The 27,285-nt window shown below is 48.6% G+C and overlaps 12 non-coding genes and 3 pseudogenes across 12 annotated transcripts; all 15 read left to right on the top strand.

Moving 5' to 3' along the window:
• The first annotated feature begins 1,073 nt into the window (after positions 1 to 1,073).
• LOC142252113 (U2 spliceosomal RNA) lies at positions 1,074 to 1,264 on the top strand. The gene has a single exon (XR_012725505.1). It is a non-coding gene; the product is annotated as a U2 spliceosomal RNA (small nuclear RNA).
• Positions 1,265 to 2,652: 1,388 nt separating this feature from the next.
• Positions 2,653 to 2,843, top strand: LOC142252114 (U2 spliceosomal RNA). Its single transcript, XR_012725506.1, has one exon. It is a non-coding gene; the product is annotated as a U2 spliceosomal RNA (small nuclear RNA).
• Positions 2,844 to 4,231: 1,388 nt separating this feature from the next.
• Positions 4,232 to 4,422, top strand: LOC142252115 (U2 spliceosomal RNA). Its single transcript, XR_012725507.1, has one exon. It is a non-coding gene; the product is annotated as a U2 spliceosomal RNA (small nuclear RNA).
• Positions 4,423 to 5,810: 1,388 nt separating this feature from the next.
• Positions 5,811 to 6,001, top strand: LOC142252116 (U2 spliceosomal RNA). Its single transcript, XR_012725508.1, has one exon. It is a non-coding gene; the product is annotated as a U2 spliceosomal RNA (small nuclear RNA).
• A 1,388-nt stretch (positions 6,002 to 7,389) lies between these two features.
• LOC142252117 (U2 spliceosomal RNA) lies at positions 7,390 to 7,580 on the top strand. Its single transcript, XR_012725509.1, has one exon. It is a non-coding gene; the product is annotated as a U2 spliceosomal RNA (small nuclear RNA).
• A 1,388-nt stretch (positions 7,581 to 8,968) lies between these two features.
• LOC142253617 (U2 spliceosomal RNA) lies at positions 8,969 to 9,072 on the top strand (annotated as a pseudogene).
• A 5,429-nt stretch (positions 9,073 to 14,501) lies between these two features.
• LOC142252964 (U2 spliceosomal RNA) lies at positions 14,502 to 14,706 on the top strand (annotated as a pseudogene).
• A 1,388-nt stretch (positions 14,707 to 16,094) lies between these two features.
• Positions 16,095 to 16,285, top strand: LOC142252118 (U2 spliceosomal RNA). The gene has a single exon (XR_012725510.1). It is a non-coding gene; the product is annotated as a U2 spliceosomal RNA (small nuclear RNA).
• Positions 16,286 to 17,673: 1,388 nt separating this feature from the next.
• On the top strand, positions 17,674 to 17,815 carry LOC142253664 (U2 spliceosomal RNA; annotated as a pseudogene).
• A 697-nt stretch (positions 17,816 to 18,512) lies between these two features.
• Positions 18,513 to 18,706, top strand: LOC142253153 (U2 spliceosomal RNA). The gene has a single exon (XR_012726470.1). It is a non-coding gene; the product is annotated as a U2 spliceosomal RNA (small nuclear RNA).
• Positions 18,707 to 20,094: 1,388 nt separating this feature from the next.
• On the top strand, positions 20,095 to 20,285 carry LOC142252119 (U2 spliceosomal RNA). Its single transcript, XR_012725511.1, has one exon. It is a non-coding gene; the product is annotated as a U2 spliceosomal RNA (small nuclear RNA).
• A 1,388-nt stretch (positions 20,286 to 21,673) lies between these two features.
• Positions 21,674 to 21,864, top strand: LOC142252120 (U2 spliceosomal RNA). Its single transcript, XR_012725512.1, has one exon. It is a non-coding gene; the product is annotated as a U2 spliceosomal RNA (small nuclear RNA).
• A 1,388-nt stretch (positions 21,865 to 23,252) lies between these two features.
• LOC142252874 (U2 spliceosomal RNA) lies at positions 23,253 to 23,443 on the top strand. The gene has a single exon (XR_012726238.1). It is a non-coding gene; the product is annotated as a U2 spliceosomal RNA (small nuclear RNA).
• Positions 23,444 to 24,831: 1,388 nt separating this feature from the next.
• On the top strand, positions 24,832 to 25,022 carry LOC142252122 (U2 spliceosomal RNA). The gene has a single exon (XR_012725514.1). It is a non-coding gene; the product is annotated as a U2 spliceosomal RNA (small nuclear RNA).
• Positions 25,023 to 26,410: 1,388 nt separating this feature from the next.
• Positions 26,411 to 26,601, top strand: LOC142252123 (U2 spliceosomal RNA). Its single transcript, XR_012725515.1, has one exon. It is a non-coding gene; the product is annotated as a U2 spliceosomal RNA (small nuclear RNA).
• Positions 26,602 to 27,285: the final 684 nt, after the last annotated feature.

Here is a 27,285-nt window from a genome sequence, read left to right on the forward strand (position 1 = left end):
AGGTGTGATAAGATCTAGAATTGGCATCTGGTGCGATCTCTCCGCTTCCACTCCAAAGAAAGTTACCTGTTTATTCCTATCATGCATTGGTTTTTGGGGTTTTCTTTGAGTAATGATGATCTCTTTAGTAGTCTGTTGGCGCCCTCTCCTGGAGGAATAGTTTGCTTGCTCTTGGACATTCTAAAAGAGAGGTCATGATAGACATTGAGCTTCTGAGCTCAATTGGGGACAGTCATGGGTGATGAATGTTTGCAACCTGCTGCAAAGCCTCATACCGCAATATAAGGAACGTCAAATACTAAGAAAGGGCGGCCTATGAAAGAATTACTACTTTCAATAAGTACACTTAAACGGCTAATTGGGAATAGAAAAACTGTAAAAAGCCCTCTGAGAAAGCCCCCCTCTAACCTTTGATAGTAAGTTTTTCTGTAGTCTGCCTGTTGATGTATTTTCCGTTTGAACTGTGCACAACATGAAGAGACGGAACACTGGCGGCTTGTCACAATGCCCCCGCTGACATCACAATAGCGCTGCTGCCTAGAAAACAAGCTGCGCAGCAGAAGTTGTTCTTTGGGTGGGAGGGTGGGCTAGTGTAAGGAGGGGGCAAGCTCTTTTTTTCCCGGGTGGTAGGGGGATGACAGGAGAAGGGATGCGGGTGGTGAGAAGGGTACAGAGGGCAGGGTTTGGGGGCTGGGAAGGAAAGGGAAAAGATTAGGGTTTGGGGATGATGAAAGGGCTTTCTACGGGTAAGGATGGCAAAGGGTGGCAGTGACGGAAAGTCAGGCAACCTGTCCTGTCCGTCTTTTTGTATCGTGAATTGGAAAGACTGCAAGGGGGAGGGGAGTTGCTTGCGCCCTAAAGGAGGAGTTATTCAGATTCATTGCAGTGGGGGGCGGCGGCTGCAAAACGCACCATTCTTCTTGTTTTTGCTCTGCAAAGCAGCCTTTTCAAGGGTTGGCTTGGGTGACAAAATGTCTTCTGTAGGCGTGGGTTTGTCTCCCTCTCGCTCTCTCTCCCTAAGATGTGTCCGGCATAGGCCAGGGTGCCACTCGAGGCCCAAACCAATTCTGGTTATCGCTTCTCGGCCTTTTGGCTAAGATCAAGTGTAGTATCTGTTCTTATCAGTTTAATATCTGATACGTCCCCTATCTGGGGACCATATATTAAATGGATTTTTAGAACAGGGAGATGGAAAAAGAGCTTGCTCTGTCCACTCCACGCATTGACCTGGTATTGCAGTACCTCCAGGAACGGTGCACCCCTTCTTAACCCAGTTTCCAAAAGCAGAACTCAATTCACCTGATTCATATTAGCCCGGTTTAATGAATTGGAAGAAAGCATACGTCTTCATATGCACCTCAATTTGGCCCATTCACTTTTCACACTTCCTCCTTTTGTTTTTTATCTTTCACACTTTTGACTTTCTTTATTCATCCAAATAGCAAACTCATCACCACTCAACCTGACCAACTCGGCTATGTCCCGTGCTGCAGTTCTCTGTCTTATCTAGATCATTTGCAATTGAATGGAATAGATCCCTTTTGGACAAAGTGGATTCACCTGCTGCTGCAGTGACCACAGGTGTGATAAGATCTAGAATTGGCATCTGGTGCGATCTCTCCACTTCCACTCCAAAGAAAGTTACCTGTTTATTCCTATCATGCATTGGTTTTTGGGGTTTTCTTTGAGTAATGATGATCTCTTTAGTAGTCTGTTGGCGCCCTCTCCTGGAGGAATAGTTTGCTTGCTCTTGGACATTCTAAAAGAGAGGTCATGATAGACATTGAGCTTCTGAGCTCAATTGGGGACAGTCATGGGTGATGAATGTTTGCAACCTGCTGCAAAGCCTCATACCGCAATATAAGGAACGTCAAATACTAAGAAAGGGCGGCCTATGAAAGAATTACTACTTTCAATAAGTACACTTAAACGGCTAATTGGGAATAGAAAAACTGTAAAAAGCCCTCTGAGAAAGCCCCCCTCTAACCTTTGATAGTAAGTTTTTCTGTAGTCTGCCTGTTGATGTATTTTCCGTTTGAACTGTGCACAACATGAAGAGACGGAACACTGGCGGCTTGTCACAATGCCCCCGCTGACATCACAATAGCGCTGCTGCCTAGAAAACAAGCTGCGCAGCAGAAGTTGTTCTTTGGGTGGGAGGGTGGGCTAGTGTAAGGAGGGGGCAAGCTCTTTTTTTCCCGGGTGGTAGGGGGATGACAGGAGAAGGGATGCGGGTGGTGAGAAGGGTACAGAGGGCAGGGTTTGGGGGCTGGGAAGGAAAGGGAAAAGATTAGGGTTTGGGGATGATGAAAGGGCTTTCTACGGGTAAGGATGGCAAAGGGTGGCAGTGACGGAAAGTCAGGCAACCTGTCCTGTCCGTCTTTTTGTATCGTGAATTGGAAAGACTGCAAGGGGGAGGGGAGTTGCTTGCGCCCTAAAGGAGGAGTTATTCAGATTCATTGCAGTGGGAAGCGGCGGCTGCAAAACGCACCATTCTTCTTGTTTTTGCTCTGCAAAGCAGCCTTTTCAAGGGTTGGCTTGGGTGACAAAATGTCTTCTGTAGGCGTGGGTTTGTCTCCCTCTCGCTCTCTCTCCCTAAGATGTGTCCGGCATAGGCCAGGGTGCCACTCGAGGCCCAAACCAATTCTGGTTATCGCTTCTCGGCCTTTTGGCTAAGATCAAGTGTAGTATCTGTTCTTATCAGTTTAATATCTGATACGTCCCCTATCTGGGGACCATATATTAAATGGATTTTTAGAACAGGGAGATGGAAAAAGAGCTTGCTCTGTCCACTCCACGCATTGACCTGGTATTGCAGTACCTCCAGGAACGGTGCACCCCTTCTTAACCCAGTTTCCAAAAGCAGAACTCAATTCACCTGATTCATATTAGCCCGGTTTAATGAATTGGAAGAAAGCATACGTCTTCATATGCACCTCAATTTGGCCCATTCACTTTTCACACTTCCTCCTTTTGTTTTTTATCTTTCACACTTTTGACTTTCTTTATTCATCCAAATAGCAAACTCATCACCACTCAACCTGACCAACTCGGCTATGTCCCGTGCTGCAGTTCTCTGTCTTATCTAGATCATTTGCAATTGAATGGAATAGATCCCTTTTGGACAAAGTGGATTCACCTGCTGCTGCAGTGACCACAGGTGTGATAAGATCTAGAATTGGCATCTGGTGCGATCTCTCCGCTTCCACTCCAAAGAAAGTTACCTGTTTATTCCTATCATGCATTGGTTTTTGGGGTTTTCTTTGAGTAATGATGATCTCTTTAGTAGTCTGTTGGCGCCCTCTCCTGGAGGAATAGTTTGCTTGCTCTTGGACATTCTAAAAGAGAGGTCATGATAGACATTGAGCTTCTGAGCTCAATTGGGGACAGTCATGGGTGATGAATGTTTGCAACCTGCTGCAAAGCCTCATACCGCAATATAAGGAACGTCAAATACTAAGAAAGGGCGGCCTATGAAAGAATTACTACTTTCAATAAGTACACTTAAACGGCTAATTGGGAATAGAAAAACTGTAAAAAGCCCTCTGAGAAAGCCCCCCTCTAACCTTTGATAGTAAGTTTTTCTGTAGTCTGCCTGTTGATGTATTTTCCATTTGAACTGTGCACAACATGAAGAGACGGAACACTGGCGGCTTGTCACAATGCCCCCGCTGACATCACAATAGCGCTGCTGCCTAGAAAACAAGCTGCGCAGAAGAAGTTGTTCTTTGGGTGGGAGGGTGGGCTAGTGTAAGGAGGGGGCAAGCTCTTTTTTTCCCGGGTGGTAGGGGGATGACAGGAGAAGGGATGCGGGTGGTGAGAAGGGTACAGAGGGCAGGGTTTGGGGGCTGGGAAGGAAAGGGAAAAGATTAGGGTTTGGGGATGATGAAAGGGCTTTCTACGGGTAAGGATGGCAAAGGGTGGCAGTGACGGAAAGTCAGGCAACCTGTCCTGTCCGTCTTTTTGTATCGTGAATTGGAAAGACTGCAAGGGGGAGGGGAGTTGCTTGCGCCCTAAAGGAGGAGTTATTCAGATTCATTGCAGTGGGGGGCGGCGGCTGCAAAACGCACCATTCTTCTTGTTTTTGCTCTGCAAAGCAGCCTTTTCAAGGGTTGGCTTGGGTGACAAAATGTCTTCTGTAGGCGTGGGTTTGTCTCCCTCTCGCTCTCTCTCCCTAAGATGTGTCCGGCATAGGCCAGGGTGCCACTCGAGGCCCAAACCAATTCTGGTTATCGCTTCTCGGCCTTTTGGCTAAGATCAAGTGTAGTATCTGTTCTTATCAGTTTAATATCTGATACGTCCCCTATCTGGGGACCATATATTAAATGGATTTTTAGAACAGGGAGATGGAAAAAGAGCTTGCTCTGTCCACTCCACGCATTGACCTGGTATTGCAGTACCTCCAGGAACGGTGCACCCCTTCTTAACCCAGTTTCCAAAAGCAGAACTCAATTCACCTGATTCATATTAGCCCGGTTTAATGAATTGGAAGAAAGCATACGTCTTCATATGCACCTCAATTTGGCCCATTCACTTTTCACACTTCCTCCTTTTGTTTTTTATCTTTCACACTTTTGACTTTCTTTATTCATCCAAATAGCAAACTCATCACCACTCAACCTGACCAACTCGGCTATGTCCCGTGCTGCAGTTCTCTGTCTTATCTAGATCATTTGCAATTGAATGGAATAGATCCCTTTTGGACAAAGTGGATTCACCTGCTGCTGCAGTGACCACAGGTGTGATAAGATCTAGAATTGGCATCTGGTGCGATCTCTCCGCTTCCACTCCAAAGAAAGTTACCTGTTTATTCCTATCATGCATTGGTTTTTGGGGTTTTCTTTGAGTAATGATGATCTCTTTAGTAGTCTGTTGGCGCCCTCTCCTGGAGGAATAGTTTGCTTGCTCTTGGACATTCTAAAAGAGAGGTCATGATAGACATTGAGCTTCTGAGCTCAATTGGGGACAGTCATGGGTGATGAATGTTTGCAACCTGCTGCAAAGCCTCATACCGCAATATAAGGAACGTCAAATACTAAGAAAGGGCGGCCTATGAAAGAATTACTACTTTCAATAAGTACACTTAAACGGCTAATTGGGAATAGAAAAACTGTAAAAAGCCCTCTGAGAAAGCCCCCCTCTAACCTTTGATAGTAAGTTTTTCTGTAGTCTGCCTGTTGATGTATTTTCCGTTTGAACTGTGCACAACATGAAGAGACGGAACACTGGCGGCTTGTCACAATGCCCCCGCTGACATCACAATAGCGCTGCTGCCTAGAAAACAAGCTGCGCAGCAGAAGTTGTTCTTTGGGTGGGAGGGTGGGCTAGTGTAAGGAGGGGGCAAGCTCTTTTTTTCCCGGGTGGTAGGGGGATGACAGGAGAAGGGATGCGGGTGGTGAGAAGGGTACAGAGGGCAGGGTTTGGGGGCTGGGAAGGAAAGGGAAAAGATTAGGGTTTGGGGATGATGAAAGGGCTTTCTACGGGTAAGGATGGCAAAGGGTGGCAGTGACGGAAAGTCAGGCAACCTGTCCTGTCCGTCTTTTTGTATCGTGAATTGGAAAGACTGCAAGGGGGAGGGGAGTTGCTTGCGCCCTAAAGGAGGAGTTATTCAGATTCATTGCAGTGGGGGGCGGCGGCTGCAAAACGCACCATTCTTCTTGTTTTTGCTCTGCAAAGCAGCCTTTTCAAGGGTTGGCTTGGGTGACAAAATGTCTTCTGTAGGCGTGGGTTTGTCTCCCTCTCGCTCTCTCTCCCTAAGATGTGTCCGGCATAGGCCAGGGTGCCACTCGAGGCCCAAACCAATTCTGGTTATCGCTTCTCGGCCTTTTGGCTAAGATCAAGTGTAGTATCTGTTCTTATCAGTTTAATATCTGATACGTCCCCTATCTGGGGACCATATATTAAATGGATTTTTAGAACAGGGAGATGGAAAAAGAGCTTGCTCTGTCCACTCCACGCATTGACCTGGTATTGCAGTACCTCCAGGAACGGTGCACCCCTTCTTAACCCAGTTTCCAAAAGCAGAACTCAATTCACCTGATTCATATTAGCCCGGTTTAATGAATTGGAAGAAAGCATACGTCTTCATATGCACCTCAATTTGGCCCATTCACTTTTCACACTTCCTCCTTTTGTTTTTTATCTTTCACACTTTTGACTTTCTTTATTCATCCAAATAGCAAACTCATCACCACTCAACCTGACCAACTCGGCTATGTCCCGTGCTGCAGTTCTCTGTCTTATCTAGATCATTTGCAATTGAATGGAATAGATCCCTTTTGGACAAAGTGGATTCACCTGCTGCTGCAGTGACCACAGGTGTGATAAGATCTAGAATTGGCATCTGGTGCGATCTCTCCGCTTCCACTCCAAAGAAAGTTACCTGTTTATTCCTATCATGCATTGGTTTTTGGGGTTTTCTTTGAGTAATGATGATCTCTTTAGTAGTCTGTTGGCGCCCTCTCCTGGAGGAATAGTTTGCTTGCTCTTGGACATTCTAAAAGAGAGGTCATGATAGACATTGAGCTTCTGGGCTCAATTGGGGACAGTCATGGGTGATGAATGTTTGCAACCTGCTGCAAAGCCTCATACCGCAATATAAGGAACGTCAAATACTAAGAAAGGGCGGCCTATGAAAGAATTACTACTTTCAATAAGTACACTTAAACGGCTAATTGGGAATAGAAAAACTGTAAAAAGCCCTCTGAGAAAGCCCCCCTCTAACCTTTGATAGTAAGTTTTTCTGTAGTCTGCCTGTTGATGTATTTTCCGTTTGAACTGTGCACAACATGAAGAGACGGAACACTGGCGGCTTGTCACAATGCCCCCGCTGACATCACAATAGCGCTGCTGCCTAGAAAACAAGCTGCGCAGCAGAAGTTGTTCTTTGGGTGGGAGGGTGGGCTAGTGTAAGGAGGGGGCAAGCTCTTTTCTTCCCGGGTGGTAGGGGGATGACAGGAGAAGGGATGCGGGTGGTGAGAAGGGTACAGAGGGCAGGGTTTGGGGGCTGGGAAGGAAAGGGAAAAGATTAGGGTTTGGGGATGATGAAAGGGCTTTCTACGGGTAAGGATGGCAAAGGGTGGCAGTGACGGAAAGTCAGGCAACCTGTCCTGTCCGTCTTTTTGTATCGTGAATTGGAAAGACTGCAAGGGGGAGGGGAGTTGCTTGCGCCCTAAAGGAGGAGTTATTCAGATTCATTGCAGTGGGGGGCGGCGGCTGCAAAACGCACCATTCTTCTTGTTTTTGCTCTGCAAAGCAGCCTTTTCAAGGGTTGGCTTGGGTGACAAAATGTCTTCTGTAGGCGTGGGTTTGTCTCCCTCTCGCTCTCTCTCCCTAAGATGTGTCCGGCATAGGCCAGGGTGCCACTCGAGGCCCAAACCAATTCTGGTTATCGCTTCTCGGCCTTTTGGCTAAGATCAAGTGTAGTATCTGTTCTTATCAGTTTAATATCTGATACGTCCCCTATCTGGGGACCATATATTAAATGGATTTTTAGAACAGGGAGATGGAAAAAGAGCTTGCTCTGTCCACTCCACGCATTGACCTGGTATTGCAGTACCTCCAGGAACGGTGCACCCCTTCTTAACCCAGTTTCCAAAAGCAGAACTCAATTCACCTGATTCATATTAGCCCGGTTTAATGAATTGGAAGAAAGCATACGTCTTCATATGCACCTCAATTTGGCCCATTCACTTTTCACACTTCCTCCTTTTGTTTTTTATCTTTCACACTTTTGACTTTCTTTATTCATCCAAATAGCAAACTCATCACCACTCAACCTGACCAACTCGGCTATGTCCCGTGCTGCAGTTCTCTGTCTTATCTAGATCATTTGCAATTGAATGGAATAGATCCCTTTTGGACAAAGTGGATTCACCTGCTGCTGCAGTGACCACAGGTGTGATAAGATCTAGAATTGGCATCTGGTGCGATCTCTCCGCTTCCACTCCAAAGAAAGTTACCTGTTTATTCCTATCATGCATTGGTTTTTGGGGTTTTCTTTGAGTAATGATGATCTCTTTAGTAGTCTGTTGGCGCCCTCTCCTGGAGGAATAGTTTGCTTGCTCTTGGACATTCTAAAAGAGAGGTCATGATAGACATTGAGCTTCTGAGCTCAATTGGGGACAGTCATGGGTGATGAATGTTTGCAACCTGCTGCAAAGCCTCATACCGCAATATAAGGAACGTCAAATACTAAGAAAGGGCGGCCTATGAAAGAATTACTACTTTCAATAAGTACACTTAAACGGCTAATTGGGAATAGAAAAACTGTAAAAAGCCCTCTGAGAAAGCCCCCCTCTAACCTTTGATAGTAAGTTTTTCTGTAGTCTGCCTGTTGATGTATTTTCCGTTTGAACTGTGCACAACATGAAGAGACGGAACACTGGCGGCTTGTCACAATGCCCCCGCTGACATCACAATAGCGCTGCTGCCTAGAAAACAAGCTGCGCAGCAGAAGTTGTTCTTTGGGTGGGAGGGTGGGCTAGTGTAAGCAGGGGGCAAGCTCTTTTTTTCCCGGGTGGTAGGGGGATGACAGGAGAAGGGATGCGGGTGGTGAGAAGGGTACAGAGGGCAGGGTTTGGGGGCTGGGAAGGAAAGGGAAAAGATTAGGGTTTGGGGATGATGAAAGGGCTTTCTACGGGTAAGGATGGCAAAGGGTGGCAGTGACGGAAAGTCAGGCAACCTGTCCTGTCCGTCTTTTTGTATCGTGAATTGGAAAGACTGCAAGGGGGAGGGGAGTTGCTTGCGCCCTAAAGGAGGAGTTATTCAGATTCATTGCAGTGGGGGGCGGCGGCTGCAAAACGCACCATTCTTCTTGTTTTTGCTCTGCAAAGCAGCCTTTTCAAGGGTTGGCTTGGGTGACAAAATGTCTTCTGTAGGCGTGGGTTTGTCTCCCTCTCGCTCTCTCTCCCTAAGATGTGTCCGGCATAGGCCAGGGTGCCACTCGAGGCCCAAACCAATTCTGGTTATCGCTTCTCGGCCTTTTGGCTAAGATCAAGTGTAGTATCTTTTCTTATCAGAACAAACTGAGCTAGCTACACTTGACGAGATACGATCAGGGAGACAAGCTCCGAAGCCCAGCCGAGACCGAAAGAGGGAGATCGGACGGAAGAAGAGCTTGGCAGAAAGAAGCAAGAAGACGAAGGCTCGGAGTAGACTTGGGGAGACCAGAGGAACTTCGAGGAGGAACACAGCGGGAGAAGACACCCGGAGAAGAATCCAAGATCCAGCTCCGGGAACTCAAGCAGGAACCAGCCATGGCAAGCAAGCCAGAGAAGGCAGCCAAGAAGGCTCAGGACCCAGGGACCTCCAGGAAGGCTCATCCAGAGGCTTCTTCGGCCCAAGAGGCCCCTACCTCCGACGCGAGCCAGCCGGAGGGAGCCCGGACGCCGCCTGAAAAGGCTCCAACCCTGGAGCCTTGGATGCGGCAGACGGTCGCCCTGAAGCTGAAGGCGGTGGATGGTAGGTTGCCGGACATGTCCAGCGACGTGTTCTGCAAGAAGATGATTCTGGATCAGGGCTTCTCCAGGGCGGAAACCCTGAGTGTCCAGACCTTCATGACTGGCATTTTTCTGGTAACCTTTGCCACGGTGAATGCCTGCAGGAGATACTGGGAGGCGATGAACGCAGCGATGCCGGACTCCCCTTTTCATTCTTTTTTAGGATCCTGTCCTATACAGAGGGATGAGAAGAGGATCACGGTCTCCATGCGGAACCCGCACACCCCAGGAAGAGACATCTCCACGTTCCTGGGACGTCTCTGCACAGTGGTGAGAGAGCCATCCCACATCCTTAACGGCAACGGATTCTGGACGGGTAAGTGGTCAGTAACCGTTCGACTCCACAGGGAACCAGCATCCGAGGATGGTCTCCAGCACCTGCCCCCGACATTCTCTCTGGGAAACTCCTTTGGTCTCATCTACTACCCGGACATGCCACACAACTGCAGGAAATGTGGCGGGAAAGGGCATTCGATGAAGACCTGCAAGGAGGACGCCTGCAGGGTTTGCCGGGTGACAGGACACAGCTCCAAGGACTGCCCAAAGAAGAAGACTTGCAACCTATGTGGACAGGCGGACCACCTTTACAAGGACTGCCCACAGCGGGAGAAATCCTGGGCAAGGGTTGCCGCGGCGACCCAGTATCGGGTAGTCACAGCTTCGTTGACCAAGGCAGCTACGACCAAGGCCACAGAGGCCAAGGACAAGGCGGCCAAGAACCCAGCGACCGTGGCTCCAGCCGATGCCCCAGCAGCCACGGAGTCCAGGGAAAAGAAGGGTAAGAAAACTGTTGCCCCCTCCCTGGCCCCCCCCCCTGTCACCCCTGTCCAAACCCCTCCCCCCCTGGCCAACCCTACTGAGGATTCCACTACCTTCACCTCATTTCCCTACTCCTCAGTTGGTCTCCTCACCCCCCCCCCAAAGCCCACTCTCCCTCCCCAGACCATGAGAGCAGAGGGCCTCAGCACTCTTGCACTTTTCACCGAGGAGGATTTTCCAGCTCTTGTCTCCTCAGGTACAGGCCAAAGGAAAAGGAAGGTGGAAGATAGTCCTGTCGCAGAACCTTCCAAGCTGTTCATTGTGGACCCCAATCCACCCCAGGAAGAGGAGGATGGCCTCCTCCCAGAACCGGACGTGTTGGAGCAGATGGTGGAGTCCCTTGTGGCCGAAGAAGAAATGGAGGAGTCGTAAGCCACTGAGGCACCATCCCTGCTCGATCAGCTAGAAGAAGAGGGTCTGCTGGAGATACCCTTACCAGCAGGTGCCAAAGAGGAAGAACCGCCCGACCGGAGTGGTAACTAAGGCACACCGCCTGCTCTAACTTTCTCTTTCCTCCAATGACTGCTAACATTAACATCTTTTCCATTAATGTTAGGAGCATCAGAGACAAGTTCCGACGTCAGACAATTTTTGCGTTCCTTAACACTCAGTCTAGTGATGTATTTTTCCTGCAGGAATGCTCCCTTCCCTCCTCTAGGTCCTTCAACCATCTGGCCAGGGAGTGGACCCGTGGCCCATCCTACTGGTCTGGCGGGGGCGACTGTAGGTCCGCGGGGGTCGCCGTGCTGATCAGGGGAAGCGCCTTCACATTGGACTCTGTTCAGGAAATCGTCTGCGGCAGGTTACTGCTCGTGGATGGCACCTGGGCGGGAGAACCTGTCAGGTTCATCAATGTGTATGCTTCTCCTGTGAAGAGCGATCGACTGGAGCTCCTCCAAGCCCTGCGCCCTCAGCTCGCTACCGCCAGGACGGTAGTGATGGCCGGGGATTTCAACTGCCCGATTGAGGAGGATGGACGCAGTTCTGGAACGGCTGCCAAGTTGGACGTCACATCCAAACTGCTCATTGAGATGGTGACCGAAGCCTCTCTTGTGGACGTTGTTGGCTCCATCGGACACGGATCCGTGAACTATTCATGGTGCCGATCCGATGGCTCGCTGCGTTCCAGGATTGACTTTGTGTTTACCTCTCGGGCGGTTGGGCGGAGTGGGCACTCGATGGTCCCCTGCTTCTTCTCTGACCACAGAGCCATTCACTTTCAAGGTGTGCTGGGCCATGGCTTCCCCATTGGCCCGGGCTCCTGGAAGCTGAACTGCTCTCTGCTGGAAAAGGGTGAGATTCTGGAGGAGCTTAGAGCTGCCTACTCCACGTGGCGGGCCTACAAGGCGGGCTTCCAGTCTGTTTCTGACTGGTGGGAATACGTTAAACTCGAGTTCCGTTTCTTCTTTCAGGCAAAGAGTCAACAACAGGCGTGTCTGAAGAGGAGGGACTTCAGGAGACTCCAGCGTGAGCTGCGTTCCCTGCAGGACCTTCTTCGATGCGGCTGGGACGTGAGAGAGGAGCTGGAGGAGACTAAGAGGAGCCTGAAAAGGCACTTCGAGGAGGAGTCCGAGCGAATTGTCTTCCGTTCCAAAGTGGAGAACCTGGAGAAGGGTGAGAAATGTAACTCGTTCTTTTTCAGGAAACTCCACGCCGGTCACACGCCCATGAATGAACTACGAGACGAGAGTGGAAGCATACGACGCGGGAAAGAGAATGTGATGAAGGTCGTCAGCGACTTCTACAGCGAACTCTACGCCCGCAAGACTACTGACCCCGAGGCCGCCGATAAGTTCCTGTCAGGTATCACTAACCATCTTGACCCTGCAGACGCGGCGGCCATGGACGTTCCTCTGACGGTGGACGAGCTGCTCTCGGCCGCCAAATCCTTTAGTTCTGGCAGGACACCGGGCAGTGACGGCCTCCCAGCAGAGCTCTATGTAGCGCTGGGAGACCTAATCTGTCCGGACCTGTTAGGGCTGTATGAGGAGATGGTGGTGGAGGGCAGAATGCCTCCATCTCTGAGGGAAGGAATGGTCACGATCCTGTACAAGCGTAAAGGAGAGAGGTGCGACCTGAAGAATTGGCGTCCCATCACCCTTCTGAATGTCGACTACAAGATCCTGGCCAAGACGATGGCAACGAGACTGAAGACGGTTATCGGACGGATCATCCACCCGGATCAGACCTGCGGCATCCCCGGACGTCGCATCGCAGACAGCCTGGCTCTCATGCGGGACACGGTCGAGTACATCAAAGCCCGCCGGGTGCACGCAGCCCTGATCTCGTTGGATCAGGAAAAGGCCTTCGACCGTGTTTCCCATGAGTTCCTGGGCAAAGCTCTGCACAGGTTAGGTTTGGGTAACATGTTTTGTTTGTATGTCCAACTAATGTATTTTGATATTCACAGCTCGGTGTTGGTAAACGGCTGGAAGACTGACCCCTTCCCGGTCCTCTCAGGGGTCAGACAAGGCTGTCCTCTGTCACCTCTTCTTTTTGTTTGTGTTATAGAACTCTTTGCAGAGGCTATCCGGCGGAATGGAGAGATCAGAGGGATCACCGCACCAGGACCAGAACGCTTCGAGGTCAAGTGCTCGCTCTACATGGACGACGTGACCGTCTTCTGCGCGGACCGGCGCTCAGTCGACACCCTCGTCCAGACCTGTGAGACCTTCGGACGGGCTTCGGGAGCCAAAGTCAACTGCGGGAAGTCGGAAGCCATGCTCTTCGGGGACTGGCAGCCGGCCTCTTCCGCCCCCTTCCCTTTCAGCATCCAGCCGGATTTCATCAAGGTTCTTGGAGTCTGGTTCGGGAAGGAAGGAGCAGCCCTCAAGTCCTGGGAGGAACGCTTGACCAAGATCACCCAACGGATCGGTCTGTGGAGCCTCAGACGCCTCACCTGTGAGGGCAAAGCACTGGTCCTGCGTAACGAGGTACTGCCCGTGCTGCAGTACACGGCCCAGGCCTGGCCCCCCCTTGCCACCGTGTGCAGGGCCATTACCAGGACGGTGTTTCGTTTTGTCTGGGGATCCAAGATGGACAGAGTAAAGCAGAGCATCATGTACAGGGATCCTCGCAAGGGTGGGAAGGGCGTACCCGATATCCCCACCCTCCTGCGATCCTCCTTCGTATGTGACTGCGTTCGCCGAACTCTGCGAGTCAAGAGAGGTTCCGCGGGTGGGTCCATGTCTCGCTTCTTCCTGCTCCCCCTTTGGAGACGGTTAGGCTGGGACAAGTGGGACAGCTCCTTCCCCTACAACTGGACGGCGCCATGGTTCTACGGAGACGTGGTTCGGTTTGTGAGGGAACACCAACTGGAGGGACTCAAGCCTGATTTGTGGAAGCCAAAGACTATCCACAAACTCATCAGAGCCAAGGACGAAATGGAGAACATTCCAGGACTTCATCACGACACACTGGAGACTGTTTGGACAAACGTGTCATCGGCTGGATTGACCAACGGGCACAAGGACTTGTCATGGATGGCGATACAGGGCGGACTGCCCGTCCGGTCATTCATGCACGCCCGGAACCTGTGCAAAACCCGGTACTGCCCAAGGTGCCCCTTCGTGGAGGAAACATCGCTGCACGCCTTTTGGGACTGCCGTTTCGCACAGCGCCTGTTGGTTGCCCTGGAGGATGACCTGAGGAACTCCGTCCCCAGAGGGAGCCTATCGTACCATTCCGTACTTTATGGACTCTTCCCTGGGACTCACACCGTTGGAGCCATCCAGGAGGCTTGGCGCCTTATGAACTGCTTTAAGGACGCTATTTGGGTCGCCAGGAACCGGCTCATCTTGAAGAGGGAGAGGATGTCTATCCAGGATTGCCGCAGGCTGATCCACAGCCTGCTCAGAGACTATTCCATCATGGACAGTCCGGACGACAGCGCCGAGGAGGAGGTTTAGACCTCTTCCATGCCCCCTCCCTCCTTTTCCCGTTATGTGCGTCTTTCAATAAAGCTTCGGGCCTGTGACTTCCCCACCCTATCCCCCTTTTCCCCTACCCCCATCCCCCAATCGCCGGTTCGTCGTTATTTATTGTCTAACTTTTTCTTTCAGCTTGAGTGTTATGGATAAGCATAGGAGCGTGATGTATAGTTTAGTGCGTCGTACTCTATGGCTATGTAAGAAGGATTGTATATTTCTGTGTGTACGGGGCTGCGGCACTGTACACGGTTTGTTACCTTTTTGTGAGTAGTGCATGATAATAAAGATGCTGTTAAATCAAAAAATCTGTTCTTATCAGTTTAATATCTGATACGTCCCCTATCTGGGGACCATATATTAAATGGATTTTTAGAACAGGGAGATGGAAAAAGAGCTTGCTCTGTCCACTCCACGCATTGACCTGGTATTGCAGTACCTCCAGGAACGGTGCACCCCTTCTTAACCCAGTTTCCAAAAGCAGAACTCAATTCACCTGATTCATATTAGCCCGGTTTAATGAATTGGAAGAAAGCATACGTCTTCATATGCACCTCAATTTGGCCCATTCACTTTTCACACTTCCTCCTTTTGTTTTTTATCTTTCACACTTTTGACTTTCTTTATTCATCCAAATAGCAAACTCATCACCACTCAACCTGACCAACTCGGCTATGTCCCGTGCTGCAGTTCTCTGTCTTATCTAGATCATTTGCAATTGAATGGAATAGATCCCTTTTGGACAAAGTGGATTCACCTGCTGCTGCAGTGACCACAGGTGTGATAAGATCTAGAATTGGCATCTGGTGCGATCTCTCCGCTTCCACTCCAAAGAAAGTTACCTGTTTATTCCTATCATGCATTGGTTTTTGGGGTTTTCTTTGAGTAATGATGATCTCTTTAGTAGTCTGTTGGCGCCCTCTCCTGGAGGAATAGTTTGCTTGCTCTTGGACATTCTAAAAGAGAGGTCATGATAGACATTGAGCTTCTGAGCTCAATTGGGGACAGTCATGGGTGATGAATGTTTGCAACCTGCTGCAAAGCCTCATACCGCAATATAAGGAACGTCAAATACTAAGAAAGGGCGGCCTATGAAAGAATTACTACTTTCAATAAGTACACTTAAACGGCTAATTGGGAATAGAAAAACTGTAAAAAGCCCTCTGAGAAAGCCCCCCTCTAACCTTTGATAGTAAGTTTTTCTGTAGTCTGCCTGTTGATGTATTTTCCGTTTGAACTGTGCACAACATGAAGAGACGGAACACTGGCGGCTTGTCACAATGCCCCCGCTGACATCACAATAGCGCTGCTGCCTAGAAAACAAGCTGCGCAGCAGAAGTTGTTCTTTGGGTGGGAGGGTGGGCTAGTGTAAGGAGGGGGCAAGCTCTTTTTTTCCCGGGTGGTAGGGGGATGACAGGAGAAGGGATGCGGGTGGTGAGAAGGGTACAGAGGGCAGGGTTTGGGGGCTGGGAAGGAAAGGGAAAAGATTAGGGTTTGGGGATGATGAAAGGGCTTTCTACGGGTAAGGATGGCAAAGGGTGGCAGTGACGGAAAGTCAGGCAACCTGTCCTGTCCGTCTTTTTGTATCGTGAATTGGAAAGACTGCAAGGGGGAGGGGAGTTGCTTGCGCCCTAAAGGAGGAGTTATTCAGATTCATTGCAGTGGGGGGCGGCGGCTGCAAAACGCACCATTCTTCTTGTTTTTGCTCTGCAAAGCAGCCTTTTCAAGGGTTGGCTTGGGTGACAAAATGTCTTCTGTAGGCGTGGGTTTGTCTCCCTCTCGCTCTCTCTCCCTAAGATGTGTCCGGCATAGGCCAGGGTGCCACTCGAGGCCCAAACCAATTCTGGTTATCGCTTCTCGGCCTTTTGGCTAAGATCAAGTGTAGTATCTGTTCTTATCAGTTTAATATCTGATACGTCCCCTATCTGGGGACCATATATTAAATGGATTTTTAGAACAGGGAGATGGAAAAAGAGCTTGCTCTGTCCACTCCACGCATTGACCTGGTATTGCAGTACCTCCAGGAACGGTGCACCCCTTCTTAACCCAGTTTCCAAAAGCAGAACTCAATTCACCTGATTCATATTAGCCCGGTTTAATGAATTGGAAGAAAGCATACGTCTTCATATGCACCTCAATTTGGCCCATTCACTTTTCACACTTCCTCCTTTTGTTTTTTATCTTTCACACTTTTGACTTTCTTTATTCATCCAAATAGCAAACTCATCACCACTCAACCTGACCAACTCGGCTATGTCCCGTGCTGCAGTTCTCTGTCTTATCTAGATCATTTGCAATTGAATGGAATAGATCCCTTTTGGACAAAGTGGATTCACCTGCTGCTGCAGTGACCACAGGTGTGATAAGATCTAGAATTGGCATCTGGTGCGATCTCTCCGCTTCCACTCCAAAGAAAGTTACCTGTTTATTCCTATCATGCATTGGTTTTTGGGGTTTTCTTTGAGTAATGATGATCTCTTTAGTAGTCTGTTGGCGCCCTCTCCTGGAGGAATAGTTTGCTTGCTCTTGGACATTCTAAAAGAGAGGTCATGATAGACATTGAGCTTCTGAGCTCAATTGGGGACAGTCATGGGTGATGAATGTTTGCAACCTGCTGCAAAGCCTCATACCGCAATATAAGGAACGTCAAATACTAAGAAAGGGCGGCCTATGAAAGAATTACTACTTTCAATAAGTACACTTAAACGGCTAATTGGGAATAGAAAAACTGTAAAAAGCCCTCTGAGAAAGCCCCCCTCTAACCTTTGATAGTAAGTTTTTCTGTAGTCTGCCTGTTGATGTATTTTCCGTTTGAACTGTGCACAACATGAAGAGACGGAACACTGGCGGCTTGTCACAATGCCCCCGCTGACATCACAATAGCGCTGCTGCCTAGAAAACAAGCTGCGCAGCAGAAGTTGTTCTTTGGGTGGGAGGGTGGGCTAGTGTAAGGAGGGGGCAAGCTCTTTTTTTCCCGGGTGGTAGGGGGATGACAGGAGAAGGGATGCGGGTGGTGAGAAGGGTACAGAGGGCAGGGTTTGGGGGCTGGGAAGGAAAGGGAAAAGATTAGGGTTTGGGGATGATGAAAGGGCTTTCTACGGGTAAGGATGGCAAAGGGTGGCAGTGACGGAAAGTCAGGCAACCTGTCCTGTCCGTCTTTTTGTATCGTGAATTGGAAAGACTGCAAGGGGGAGGGGAGTTGCTTGCGCCCTAAAGGAGGAGTTATTCAGATTCATTGCAGTGGGGGGCGGCGGCTGCAAAACGCACCATTCTTCTTGTTTTTGCTCTGCAAAGCAGCCTTTTCAAGGGTTGGCTTGGGTGACAAAATGTCTTCTGTAGGCGTGGGTTTGTCTCCCTCTCGCTCTCTCTCCCTAAGATGTGTCCGGCATAGGCCAGGGTGCCACTCGAGGCCCAAACCAATTCTGGTTATCGCTTCTCGGCCTTTTGGCTAAGATCAAGTGTAGTATCGTTCGAAAAGGTGGTTTAAGGCTCCGGCCACCTTAGTACAATGATGCAATGCACACTGGAAGGTTGCACTTGTTAGTACTTTGGGAGGATAGTATATCCATCTAGAGGAAACCATGGCCCTACCAGGATTGAGGCTATTAGACTGAGTAAGTGTGGGGGTTATGGTGCAATGTGCCCCAGGAATGGACACCCTGGAGGGAGTCTGAACTTGCTAGGTTGGGACCCTGGTAAGCCTCAGACTCTGTCGCACGCCGCGCCTTGCCTATTCATACTTTCCAAGCATACTGCCCTATCCTGGCCTTCTGGCTAAGAAGGGAAATTTTTATAATCCCGGTCGGAGGTCCGGTCAGCTTTGGGCTGAGAAACCAACACCCGGTTGGAGGTCCGGGTCAGCTTTGGCTGAGAAACCAACACCCGGTTGGAGGTCCGGTTAGCCTTGGGCTGAGAAACCAACACCCGGTTGGAGGTCCGGTCAGCCTTGGGCTGAGAAACCAACACCCGGTTGGAGGTCCGGTCAGCCTTGGGCTGAGAAACCAACACCGGTTGACGGTCCGGGCAGTCTCGGCTGCGAAACCAACGACTAGTAGCTCCCTACTCCACTTGGGTAAGATGCCTCGGTGGACGCTGGGAGCAACAACAAGGCTCAACCAGGCTTCGGCTTGGGGGAGCACCGAAGATCCCTGACCCTCGCTGTGGCCTTCTGGCTCGGAGGGACGGGGTTGATTTTTGGGGATCCTCTTCTCACGGAGGGGTCCACACGAATCCTAGCCTTTGCACTGTTTTTGGTGTGACTTCGGTCATGCATTTTTGCGGTGCTTTGGAAAGCTTCATTAAATCAAATCTGTTCTTATCAGTTTAATATCTGATACGTCCCCTATCTGGGGACCATATATTAAATGGATTTTTAGAACAGGGAGATGGAAAAAGAGCTTGCTCTGTCCACTCCACGCATTGACCTGGTATTGCAGTACCTCCAGGAACGGTGCACCCCTTCTTAACCCAGTTTCCAAAAGCAGAACTCAATTCACCTGATTCATATTAGCCCGGTTTAATGAATTGGAAGAAAGCATACGTCTTCATATGCACCTCAATTTGGCCCATTCACTTTTCACACTTCCTCCTTTTGTTTTTTATCTTTCACACTTTTGACTTTCTTTATTCATCCAAATAGCAAACTCATCACCACTCAACCTGACCAACTCGGCTATGTCCCGTGCTGCAGTTCTCTGTCTTATCTAGATCATTTGCAATTGAATGGAATAGATCCCTTTTGGACAAAGTGGATTCACCTGCTGCTGCAGTGACCACAGGTGTGATAAGATCTAGAATTGGCATCTGGTGCGATCTCTCCGCTTCCACTCCAAAGAAAGTTACCTGTTTATTCCTATCATGCATTGGTTTTTGGGGTTTTCTTTGAGTAATGATGATCTCTTTAGTAGTCTGTTGGCGCCCTCTCCTGGAGGAATAGTTTGCTTGCTCTTGGACATTCTAAAAGAGAGGTCATGATAGACATTGAGCTTCTGAGCTCAATTGGGGACAGTCATGGGTGATGAATGTTTGCAACCTGCTGCAAAGCCTCATACCGCAATATAAGGAACGTCAAATACTAAGAAAGGGCGGCCTATGAAAGAATTACTACTTTCAATAAGTACACTTAAACGGCTAATTGGGAATAGAAAAACTGTAAAAAGCCCTCTGAGAAAGCCCCCCTCTAACCTTTGATAGTAAGTTTTTCTGTAGTCTGCCTGTTGATGTATTTTCCGTTTGAACTGTGCACAACATGAAGAGACGGAACACTGGCGGCTTGTCACAATGCCCCCGCTGACATCACAATAGCGCTGCTGCCTAGAAAACAAGCTGCGCAGCAGAAGTTGTTCTTTGGGTGGGAGGGTGGGCTAGTGTAAGGAGGGGGCAAGCTCTTTTTTTCCCGGGTGGTAGGGGGATGACAGGAGAAGGGATGCGGGTGGTGAGAAGGGTACAGAGGGCAGGGTTTGGGGGCTGGGAAGGAAAGGGAAAAGATTAGGGTTTGGGGATGATGAAAGGGCTTTCTACGGGTAAGGATGGCAAAGGGTGGCAGTGACGGAAAGTCAGGCAACCTGTCCTGTCCGTCTTTTTGTATCGTGAATTGGAAAGACTGCAAGGGGGAGGGGAGTTGCTTGCGCCCTAAAGGAGGAGTTATTCAGATTCATTGCAGTGGGGGGCGGCGGCTGCAAAACGCACCATTCTTCTTGTTTTTGCTCTGCAAAGCAGCCTTTTCAAGGGTTGGCTTGGGTGACAAAATGTCTTCTGTAGGCGTGGGTTTGTCTCCCTCTCGCTCTCTCTCCCTAAGATGTGTCCGGCATAGGCCAGGGTGCCACTCGAGGCCCAAACCAATTCTGGTTATCGCTTCTCGGCCTTTTGGCTAAGATCAAGTGTAGTATCTGTTCTTATCAGTTTAATATCTGATACGTCCCCTATCTGGGGACCATATATTAAATGGATTTTTAGAACAGGGAGATGGAAAAAGAGCTTGCTCTGTCCACTCCACGCATTGACCTGGTATTGCAGTACCTCCAGGAACGGTGCACCCCTTCTTAACCCAGTTTCCAAAAGCAGAACTCAATTCACCTGATTCATATTAGCCCGGTTTAATGAATTGGAAGAAAGCATACGTCTTCATATGCACCTCAATTTGGCCCATTCACTTTTCACACTTCCTCCTTTTGTTTTTTATCTTTCACACTTTTGACTTTCTTTATTCATCCAAATAGCAAACTCATCACCACTCAACCTGACCAACTCGGCTATGTCCCGTGCTGCAGTTCTCTGTCTTATCTAGATCATTTGCAATTGAATGGAATAGATCCCTTTTGGACAAAGTGGATTCACCTGCTGCTGCAGTGACCACAGGTGTGATAAGATCTAGAATTGGCATCTGGTGCGATCTCTCCGCTTCCACTCCAAAGAAAGTTACCTGTTTATTCCTATCATGCATTGGTTTTTGGGGTTTTCTTTGAGTAATGATGATCTCTTTAGTAGTCTGTTGGCGCCCTCTCCTGGAGGAATAGTTTGCTTGCTCTTGGACATTCTAAAAGAGAGGTCATGATAGACATTGAGCTTCTGAGCTCAATTGGGGACAGTCATGGGTGATGAATGTTTGCAACCTGCTGCAAAGCCTCATACCGCAATATAAGGAACGTCAAATACTAAGAAAGGGCGGCCTATGAAAGAATTACTACTTTCAATAAGTACACTTAAACGGCTAATTGGGAATAGAAAAACTGTAAAAAGCCCTCTGAGAAAGCCCCCCTCTAACCTTTGATAGTAAGTTTTTCTGTAGTCTGCCTGTTGATGTATTTTCCGTTTGAACTGTGCACAACATGAAGAGACGGAACACTGGCGGCTTGTCACAATGCCCCCGCTGACATCACAATAGCGCTGCTGCCTAGAAAACAAGCTGCGCAGCAGAAGTTGTTCTTTGGGTGGGAGGGTGGGCTAGTGTAAGGAGGGGGCAAGCTCTTTTTTTCCCGGGTGGTAGGGGGATGACAGGAGAAGGGATGCGGGTGGTGAGAAGGGTACAGAGGGCAGGGTTTGGGGGCTGGGAAGGAAAGGGAAAAGATTAGGGTTTGGGGATGATGAAAGGGCTTTCTACGGGTAAGGATGGCAAAGGGTGGCAGTGACGGAAAGTCAGGCAACCTGTCCTGTCCGTCTTTTTGTATCGTGAATTGGAAAGACTGCAAGGGGGAGGGGAGTTGCTTGCGCCCTAAAGGAGGAGTTATTCAGATTCATTGCAGTGGGGGGCGGCGGCTGCAAAACGCACCATTCTTCTTGTTTTTGCTCTGCAAAGCAGCCTTTTCAAGGGTTGGCTTGGGTGACAAAATGTCTTCTGTAGGCGTGGGTTTGTCTCCCTCTCGCTCTCTCTCCCTAAGATGTGTCCGGCATAGGCCAGGGTGCCACTCGAGGCCCAAACCAATTCTGGTTATCGCTTCTCGGCCTTTTGGCTAAGATCAAGTGTAGTATCTGTTCTTATCAGTTTAATATCTGATACGTCCCCTATCTGGGGACCATATATTAAATGGATTTTTAGAACAGGGAGATGGAAAAAGAGCTTGCTCTGTCCACTCCACGCATTGACCTGGTATTGCAGTACCTCCAGGAACGGTGCACCCCTTCTTAACCCAGTTTCCAAAAGCAGAACTCAATTCACCTGATTCATATTAGCCCGGTTTAATGAATTGGAAGAAAGCATACGTCTTCATATGCACCTCAATTTGGCCCATTCACTTTTCACACTTCCTCCTTTTGTTTTTTATCTTTCACACTTTTGACTTTCTTTATTCATCCAAATAGCAAACTCATCACCACTCAACCTGACCAACTCGGCTATGTCCCGTGCTGCAGTTCTCTGTCTTATCTAGATCATTTGCAATTGAATGGAATAGATCCCTTTTGGACAAAGTGGATTCACCTGCTGCTGCAGTGACCACAGGTGTGATAAGATCTAGAATTGGCATCTGGTGCGATCTCTCCGCTTCCACTCCAAAGAAAGTTACCTGTTTATTCCTATCATGCATTGGTTTTTGGGGTTTTCTTTGAGTAATGATGATCTCTTTAGTAGTCTGTTGGCGCCCTCTCCTGGAGGAATAGTTTGCTTGCTCTTGGACATTCTAAAAGAGAGGTCATGATAGACATTGAGCTTCTGAGCTCAATTGGGGACAGTCATGGGTGATGAATGTTTGCAACCTGCTGCAAAGCCTCATACCGCAATATAAGGAACGTCAAATACTAAGAAAGGGCGGCCTATGAAAGAATTACTACTTTCAATAAGTACACTTAAACGGCTAATTGGGAATAGAAAAACTGTAAAAAGCCCTCTGAGAAAGCCCCCCTCTAACCTTTGATAGTAAGTTTTTCTGTAGTCTGCCTGTTGATGTATTTTCCGTTTGAACTGTGCACAACATGAAGAGACGGAACACTGGCGGCTTGTCACAATGCCCCCGCTGACATCACAATAGCGCTGCTGCCTAGAAAACAAGCTGCGCAGCAGAAGTTGTTCTTTGGGTGGGAGGGTGGGCTAGTGTAAGGAGGGGGCAAGCTCTTTTTTTCCCGGGTGGTAGGGGGATGACAGGAGAAGGGATGCGGGTGGTGAGAAGGGTACAGAGGGCAGGGTTTGGGGGCTGGGAAGGAAAGGGAAAAGATTAGGGTTTGGGGATGATGAAAGGGCTTTCTACGGGTAAGGATGGCAAAGGGTGGCAGTGACGGAAAGTCAGGCAACCTGTCCTGTCCGTCTTTTTGTATCGTGAATTGGAAAGACTGCAAGGGGGAGGGGAGTTGCTTGCGCCCTAAAGGAGGAGTTATTCAGATTCATTGCAGTGGGGGGCGGCGGCTGCAAAACGCACCATTCTTCTTGTTTTTGCTCTGCAAAGCAGCCTTTTCAAGGGTTGGCTTGGGTGACAAAATGTCTTCTGTAGGCGTGGGTTTGTCTCCCTCTCGCTCTCTCTCCCTAAGATGTGTCCGGCATAGGCCAGGGTGCCACTCGAGGCCCAAACCAATTCTGGTTATCGCTTCTCGGCTTTTTGGCTAAGATCAAGTGTAGTATCTGTTCTTATCAGTTTAATATCTGATACGTCCCCTATCTGGGGACCATATATTAAATGGATTTTTAGAACAGGGAGATGGAAAAAGAGCTTGCTCTGTCCACTCCACGCATTGACCTGGTATTGCAGTACCTCCAGGAACGGTGCACCCCTTCTTAACCCAGTTTCCAAAAGCAGAACTCAATTCACCTGATTCATATTAGCCCGGTTTAATGAATTGGAAGAAAGCATACGTCTTCATATGCACCTCAATTTGGCCCATTCACTTTTCACACTTCCTCCTTTTGTTTTTTATCTTTCACACTTTTGACTTTCTTTATTCATCCAAATAGCAAACTCATCACCACTCAACCTGACCAACTCGGCTATGTCCCGTGCTGCAGTTCTCTGTCTTATCTAGATCATTTGCAATTGAATGGAATAGATCCCTTTTGGACAAAGTGGATTCACCTGCTGCTGCAGTGACCACAGGTGTGATAAGATCTAGAATTGGCATCTGGTGCGATCTCTCCGCTTCCACTCCAAAGAAAGTTACCTGTTTATTCCTATCATGCATTGGTTTTTGGGGTTTTCTTTGAGTAATGATGATCTCTTTAGTAGTCTGTTGGCGCCCTCTCCTGGAGGAATAGTTTGCTTGATCTTGGACATTCTAAAAGAGAGGTCATGATAGACATTGAGCTTCTGAGCTCAATTGGGGACAGTCATGGGTGATGAATGTTTGCAACCTGCTGCAAAGCCTCATACCGCAATATAAGGAACGTCAAATACTAAGAAAGGGCGGCCTATGAAAGAATTACTACTTTCAATAAGTACACTTAAACGGCTAATTGGGAATAGAAAAACTGTAAAAAGCCCTCTGAGAAAGCCCCCCTCTAACCTTTGATAGTAAGTTTTTCTGTAGTCTGCCTGTTGATGTATTTTCCGTTTGAACTGTGCACAACATGAAGAGACGGAACACTGGCGGCTTGTCACAATGCCCCCGCTGACATCACAATAGCGCTGCTGCCTAGAAAACAAGCTGCGCAGCAGAAGTTGTTCTTTGGGTGGGAGGGTGGGCTAGTGTAAGGAGGGGGCAAGCTCTTTTTTTCCCGGGTGGTAGGGGGATGACAGGAGAAGGGATGCGGGTGGTGAGAAGGGTACAGAGGGCAGGGTTTGGGGGCTGGGAAGGAAAGGGAAAAGATTAGGGTTTGGGGATGATGAAAGGGCTTTCTACGGGTAAGGATGGCAAAGGGTGGCAGTGACGGAAAGTCAGGCAACCTGTCCTGTCCGTCTTTTTGTATCGTGAATTGGAAAGACTGCAAGGGGGAGGGGAGTTGCTTGCGCCCTAAAGGAGGAGTTATTCAGATTCATTGCAGTGGGGGGCGGCAGCTGCAAAACGCACCATTCTTCTTGTTTTTGCTCTGCAAAGCAGCCTTTTCAAGGGTTGGCTTGGGTGACAAAATGTCTTCTGTAGGCGTGGGTTTGTCTCCCTCTCGCTCTCTCTCCCTAAGATGTGTCCGGCATAGGCCAGGGTGCCACTCGAGGCCCAAACCAATTCTGGTTATCGCTTCTCGGCCTTTTGGCTAAGATCAAGTGTAGTATCTGTTCTTATCAGTTTAATATCTGATACGTCCCCTATCTGGGGACCATATATTAAATGGATTTTTAGAACAGGGAGATGGAAAAAGAGCTTGCTCTGTCCACTCCACGCATTGACCTGGTATTGCAGTACCTCCAGGAACGGTGCACCCCTTCTTAACCCAGTTTCCAAAAGCAGAACTCAATTCACCTGATTCATATTAGCCCGGTTTAATGAATTGGAAGAAAGCATACGTCTTCATATGCACCTCAATTTGGCCCATTCACTTTTCACACTTCCTCCTTTTGTTTTTTATCTTTCACACTTTTGACTTTCTTTATTCATCCAAATAGCAAACTCATCACCACTCAACCTGACCAACTCGGCTATGTCCCGTGCTGCAGTTCTCTGTCTTATCTAGATCATTTGCAATTGAATGGAATAGATCCCTTTTGGACAAAGTGGATTCACCTGCTGCTGCAGTGACCACAGGTGTGATAAGATCTAGAATTGGCATCTGGTGCGATCTCTCCGCTTCCACTCCAAAGAAAGTTACCTGTTTATTCCTATCATGCATTGGTTTTTGGGGTTTTCTTTGAGTAATGATGATCTCTTTAGTAGTCTGTTGGCGCCCTCTCCTGGAGGAATAGTTTGCTTGCTCTTGGACATTCTAAAAGAGAGGTCATGATAGACATTGAGCTTCTGAGCTCAATTGGGGACAGTCATGGGTGATGAATGTTTGCAACCTGCTGCAAAGCCTCATACCGCAATATAAGGAACGTCAAATACTAAGAAAGGGCGGCCTATGAAAGAATTACTACTTTCAATAAGTACACTTAAACGGCTAATTGGGAATAGAAAAACTGTAAAAAGCCCTCTGAGAAAGCCCCCCTCTAACCTTTGATAGTAAGTTTTTCTGTAGTCTGCCTGTTGATGTATTTTCCGTTTGAACTGTGCACAACATGAAGAGACGGAACACTGGCGGCTTGTCACAATGCCCCCGCTGACATCACAATAGCGCTGCTGCCTAGAAAACAAGCTGCGCAGCAGAAGTTGTTCTTTGGGTGGGAGGGTGGGCTAGTGTAAGGAGGGGGCAAGCTCTTTTTTTCCCGGGTGGTAGGGGGATGACAGGAGAAGGGATGCGGGTGGTGAGAAGGGTACAGAGGGCAGGGTTTGGGGGCTGGGAAGGAAAGGGAAAAGATTAGGGTTTGGGGATGATGAAAGGGCTTTCTACGGGTAAGGATGGCAAAGGGTGGCAGTGACGGAAAGTCAGGCAACCTGTCCTGTCCGTCTTTTTGTATCGTGAATTGGAAAGACTGCAAGGGGGAGGGGAGTTGCTTGCGCCCTAAAGGAGGAGTTATTCAGATTCATTGCAGTGGGGGGCGGCGGCTGCAAAACGCACCATTCTTCTTGTTTTTGCTCTGCAAAGCAGCCTTTTCAAGGGTTGGCTTGGGTGACAAAATGTCTTCTGTAGGCGTGGGTTTGTCTCCCTCTCGCTCTCTCTCCCTAAGATGTGTCCGGCATAGGCCAGGGTGCCACTCGAGGCCCAAACCAATTCTGGTTATCGCTTCTCGGCCTTTTGGCTAAGATCAAGTGTAGTATCTGTTCTTATCAGTTTAATATCTGATACGTCCCCTATCTGGGGACCATATATTAAATGGATTTTTAGAACAGGGAGATGGAAAAAGAGCTTGCTCTGTCCACTCCACGCATTGACCTGGTATTGCAGTACCTCCAGGAACGGTGCACCCCTTCTTAACCCAGTTTCCAAAAGCAGAACTCAATTCACCTGATTCATATTAGCCCGGTTTAATGAATTGGAAGAAAGCATACGTCTTCATATGCACCTCAATTTGGCCCATTCACTTTTCACACTTCCTCCTTTTGTTTTTTATCTTTCACACTTTTGACTTTCTTTATTCATCCAAATAGCAAACTCATCACCACTCAACCTGACCAACTCGGCTATGTCCCGTGCTGCAGTTCTCTGTCTTATCTAGATCATTTGCAATTGAATGGAATAGATCCCTTTTGGACAAAGTGGATTCACCTGCTGCTGCAGTGACCACAGGTGTGATAAGATCTAGAATTGGCATCTGGTGCGATCTCTCCGCTTCCACTCCAAAGAAAGTTACCTGTTTATTCCTATCATGCATTGGTTTTTGGGGTTTTCTTTGAGTAATGATGATCTCTTTAGTAGTCTGTTGGCGCCCTCTCCTGGAGGAATAGTTTGCTTGCTCTTGGACATTCTAAAAGAGAGGTCATGATAGACATTGAGCTTCTGAGCTCAATTGGGGACAGTCATGGGTGATGAATGTTTGCAACCTGCTGCAAAGCCTCATACCGCAATATAAGGAACGTCAAATACTAAGAAAGGGCGGCCTATGAAAGAATTACTACTTTCAATAAGTACACTTAAACGGCTAATTGGGAATAGA

This window comes from Anomaloglossus baeobatrachus, chromosome 9 (assembly GCF_048569485.1).
Source record: "Anomaloglossus baeobatrachus isolate aAnoBae1 chromosome 9, aAnoBae1.hap1, whole genome shotgun sequence".
In the NCBI taxonomy this organism is placed as follows: Eukaryota; Metazoa; Chordata; class Amphibia; order Anura; family Aromobatidae; genus Anomaloglossus; species Anomaloglossus baeobatrachus.